This window comes from Notamacropus eugenii, chromosome 5, assembly GCF_028372415.1.
Source record: "Notamacropus eugenii isolate mMacEug1 chromosome 5, mMacEug1.pri_v2, whole genome shotgun sequence".
Lineage (NCBI taxonomy): Eukaryota > Metazoa > Chordata > Mammalia > Diprotodontia > Macropodidae > Notamacropus > Notamacropus eugenii.
In genome coordinates, this window is record NC_092876.1 from 373279824 (window position 1) to 373285174 (window position 5351).

Consider the following 5351-nt stretch of genomic DNA (forward strand, 5'->3'; position numbering starts at 1 on the left):
GAATAGCTAAATCATTCACAGTTAATCATTGTGCAATATTGCTATTACTGTATACCAGTGTTCTTCTGGTTCTACTCACTTTACTTTGGATCAGTTTGTCTAAGTCTTTCCAGGTTTTTCTGAAATTAGCTTACTCCTCATTTCTTTTTTTTTTTTAATGAGCCATAATTTATTGAGAGTACATCCTCTCCTAACTCCACACATGGTACCCTGCCCTCCCAGTCCCCCTCCTCATGTCCAACTTGTTGGTCATTTCTGATGTTTGTAGATTTTTGTCATTTCCAAGAAGATAGATGGGGGAAGGGCGGGGGGAACGAACGCTTCTCAATGAGTCCAATCAGTCTACTGTAACTTTCTTTTCCAAAGCTGGTGAAATGCGCAGGCAATTCAAGTTTCTCATATAGTTCCTTTACTTTGGCAACCTATTCTTATCTTTCTATTCATAACTCTCCTCCAATGTCTTTCTTTACTCAGATGATGCCAGTTGAAGGCACTTCACCACCAGCCAGCTGCATTTGTTGTCCTGGATGTCAGTATCAATCTTGCCAGTTACACTGGGGTCACCAAAAAGGTCAAGGTGATCACCCTGAATTTGAAAAAATTCCCCCATCTCCAGAAGAATCCTTTTGGCATTGGTGTGTTCTTTCTCCCCATCTATGCCTGCCATGAACATAGCAGCAAAAAATAGTAAGTAGGAGTAGAAATCCCTCTCGTATTTGACAATGGTCTTATATCACTGCTCAGTGAATCTAGTAAGATCAACCTTGCTCCAACAGGTTGTGATAAGATCAAGAGTTTGGCCACTCGCAGTCTGGTAAGTACTCTATAGGAAGACTTCGATGATGTTCAGGCAACGGGGCTGCCCATGGCAGTAATGCTTCAGCAGGAGGTAGACACAGGATTCCAACAACATTGCATCATTGACGGCATCCAAGCCAATGCCAGACTTTTTATACCAGCATGGCTGTTTCCAGAGGGGCTGTCCCCCAGAGGAGCATCCATGATGTCTAGGAAGAAAGCCTGGAGCAGCTCCACACATCAGTGCACTGCTAGTGCTCTCTGTAGACTGTCAGCATCCTACTTTCAGGGTTCCACCAGCTCCTGGAATACCATGAATACTGACAAGCCTCAATTGTATTTTCCCCCAAGGGCATTGTACTCTAGGATCTCCTTGAGCCTGGCTATGGCATTTCCTATCTCAGGATGTCCCATCCCATCTTCTGTCACGATCTTTACAATTTGAGAGAAGTGCTGGACCAAGTCTTGCTTCTCTTGGGCAAAAACTGATTTCTGATCTCCATTCATTCTGGTACCTGGATGCAGCCATGGACTTCTCTGGGGGGATTACTCATCATTCTCATAGCACAATAAGATTTCATTACAATCACACACCACAACTTATTTAGCTATTCCTTTGGGGATTACAAAAATTAGAATAGATTTATGGACTTTTTAATATAACTTTCCATAACCGTGGGCTTTGCCATTGGACTGGTGAATTGCAGAGGGCATGAGAACAGCTTAACAGCTATTGTGTTAAAGATATGATTTGAACCTAGGTCTTTTTATTTCAAGTTCAGATTCCCTGTCCCTGCTGTGATACTAACACAATGAAACAAAGTAAAATAAAACAGCACCCCCAACAATAGCCCACAAATATAAGTACACATATGTGCATAAGTAAAATAAAAATAAATAAAAACAGATACTTGAGGAGAAAGCTTTCTAATTAGAGATTTTGCAAGGGAGGTGGAACCACATGTGAAAACACTATATAAAAATATTTTACAGGTGTAATTTAAGCTGATGGCCCACAAGTTCCAGCAGGTGAAAATGAAGGATCCAACAATATTCAAGTACAGCTTCATAAAGTGAACTGGAAAATATAACAGTTGTGATTATGCACCTGATTCATGGAGACAAAGGTCAAAGCTCAGAGTTGTCTTTTGCTTTGAATCCAGAACATCATCCTCCCTTATTCCCTGCCCTGCCTCTCACCCATCTATGACTGGTATGTTGCTTTCATAATCTGAAGATGAGATAAGAATTACACTAAGTACTTGGACAACTACGTCATGGGGAAAAATTATTCCTAATAGTCCTTGCTTAATAAGGCTCTCTGGTGCTGAACAATTTTTTCCAGAAATAAAAATCAATTCCAGATAAGAAATGATTAGTTTAATTGATGCTTGAACCCATCCACACAGTTGATAGGTAAACATTTATTGCCTTAGACAAACTGAAGCCTGGGAAAGACCTTAATTTAGAAAGGTCAAGGTCATCCATTACATCCTGTTGTCTTGAATTTTGTCTTGCCATGGGATTTTGAGGACTCTGAAGGAGAGCATGACGCTGACAACTTTGCACAGCTCTGCCTAAATTACATCCAGCTGACATGCAAGTCAAGGCATCACCCTCATGATATCATTGGTCCTCTTTAAGAAGGAAGGACAAACAACAACTAGATGATCACATGCTCTATAGGTCACCAGTCCAGGGACAAAACCCACAGCTCTGGAAAATTACATTAAAGAATTCATAACACTTCAATAAAAAAAAATCTCCTAGATCCTGAATTGAGGTGTTTAAAGGTACCAAATTGCTCACATTTCATTCGACATTTCAGAAACCAAAGAACACATGCAATCTTTTTATATACTTTCAAAAGCTACTTGTTCCCAGTCACGCAGAAGGTGTCAATTTATTGTGAATACTTAAACATTTTCTTGGATAACCTTTTCTTTTTTTATGATCAGTCACTTCTCAGTGACCTCATCCAAAGAACTCTTCTTTGATATAATAAGTATAATAAAGCAGAACAAATAACATATTGACCACATCTGAAAATGTATGTTTCATTCCACATCTATTGTCCTCCATCTCTTTGCTGATGGGTGGGAGGTATGATTTGCTACCTAGTCCTCTGAAGCCATGACAGATCATTGATCAACGATTGGAAGTCTCTCATTGTTGTTTTCCTTTATATCATTGTGGTCATTATGTACATTTTTCTTTCAGCTATGCTTATTTCTCTCTGCATCAGTTCATACTAGTCTTCCCAAGTTTTTCTAAATTTTGCACAGTCACCATTTCTTATGGTACTATCATAATATTCCATTACATTCTTATGCCACAATTTGTTCAACCATTCCTGCATTAATGGGCATCCATTTCACACTATGGATGCTTTTCAGAATCTCATAATCTAGACTAAAGACACATGTGGAAATTGGAATCAAAATATTTAGGTAGAGTTACATTTCAAAATAGGACAGGTACGTGACTCATTAGATAGAGTGCTGGCCCTGGACTCAGGAAGATGAGGCTCTCTGAGTTCAAATATGGCCCCAGAGACTAGATGTGTGACATTGTGCAAGTCATTTAACCCTGTTTACTTCAGTTTCTTTATCTGAAAAATGAGCTAGAGAAAGAAATGGCAAATCACTCCAATATCTTTGCCAAGAAAATCCCAAATGGGGTCAGGAAGAGTTGGACACAACTGAAAAAAAATGACTGAACCACTGAAAATAATCCAAAATGAATCAACAGCAAGCTTTACTAATCACCTATTCTATTCTAGTCACTATGGGGGGTGCTAGGGATATATAGAGTGAAACAGTTTTTTCTTGCAATGAGTTTATACTCTAATGGGGTAGAAACTAAGTAAGGGGGGGGGGTTAGCATTTATAGAGTGCCTACTATGTACCAGCCACTGGGCTGAGCACTTTTCAAATATTATTTAATCCTCATAAAATCCCTTCAAGGTAGGTGCTGTTGTTACCTCCACTTTATATTTGAGGAAACCAAGGCAGAAGGAGGTTGAGTGACTTGTCTAGAGTCACACAGTAAGTGTCTGAGACTGGATTTGAGCTCAGGTCTTCCTGGCTCCAGGCTCAGCACTTGTATTTACTGTACATATATAAATAAATAAATATTACATAAATAATTTACATATATAAATATGGATATTATACACACATCTAAATATATACATGTAATAGAAATGTATATGTATGAAATATATATAGCATAAATATGAAGTCAATAAATGCAGTTTATTATTTATTATTAACAAAAGAGTTAAATACAAGGTAGTTTGGGAAAGAAGGCAGTACCGGTTGGGAAGACCAAGAAAGACTTCTGGCAAAATATGAAACTTAAACTGAATCTTAAAGGGAGAGAGTGACTTTTAGAGGTGGAAGTAAGGAAGGGGGGGCATTTGAGTCTTAGAGGATGATAGCCAGTGCAAGGACACAGATGTGATCATTGGAGGATCGTGAGTGAGGAACAGAGAGAAGGTTAGTCTGGTTATAGCTTGGAGATCAAAATGAATAGTAATGTCTACTGAGTCTGAAAAGATAGGCTGGGTCCATATTGTATAGGATTTAAAAGCCTAAAGAGAGTAGTTTATATTTGATGTTAGGAGTTATAGGTAGCCACATTTGAGGTGAATAGTGGAATCACATGGTCAGGCCAAAAATCCTTGACTTTAGTCAGGCCAGTGTCAATTTTCTCCTCCTGCATCCAAACCTTTCCCTTACTCCCAAAGAATGTTAACAATTCCTGACTTTGTGACTTTACTAATGCTATTCCATCATAGACCATTCTTCCTTTGTCTATACAAATTGCACTCATCCTCTAAGACTCAGCTTGTGGGCAACAAAGTGGTGCAGTGGATTGAGTGCAAGGCCTGGAGTCAGGAATACCTGAGTTCAAATCTAGCCTTAGATGCTTACTAATTATGTAATTCTGGGTAAGTCAATTAACATCTGTTTGTCTCAGCTTCCTCATCTGTAAAACAGGGATACGCTAGAGAAGGAAATGGCAAACCAATCCAGTATCTTTGCCAAGAAAGCCCCAAATGATGTCACCAAGAGTTGGCCATGGCTAAACACAACCCTTCTTCTCACTAATAACTTCAGCTCACATGATCCTCCCCCTTATCTGAAAGTGGTTTAATCTATCATTTGTTTCTCGTATTTGGTGATACTTCAATAAAGTACTTCATTTCTTCATAACAGCCCTGTGAGGGAGGCAGTACGGATACTGTTTCCTCCATTTTACAAATGAGAAAATTCAGGCTCTTTTTTGCCAGCACTTGGAGACAAAGTGTTGGAAAGGAGATTCAAAACCAGGTGTCCTCACTCTAACATTCTTTCTGCCTGCTTTACTACAGTGCTCCTTACTATGGTTCTATCCTCTGTCATGTATATGAATTGTCCTTCCATGTGACTTACAAACTTCTCATTTGGGGGAAGATGGCTACCAAACATATTTTGCCAGAAGTCTTTCTTGGTCTTCCCAACCGGTACTGCCTTCTTTCCCAAACTACCTTGTATTTAACTCTTTTG

General features: G+C 39.1%; 1 pseudogene; it reads right to left on the minus strand.

The window, feature by feature from the left end:
• Positions 1-249: 249 nt before the first annotated feature.
• LOC140509296 (farnesyl pyrophosphate synthase pseudogene) lies at positions 250-1305 on the minus strand (annotated as a pseudogene).
• Between the last annotated feature and the right edge of the window lie 4046 nt (positions 1306-5351).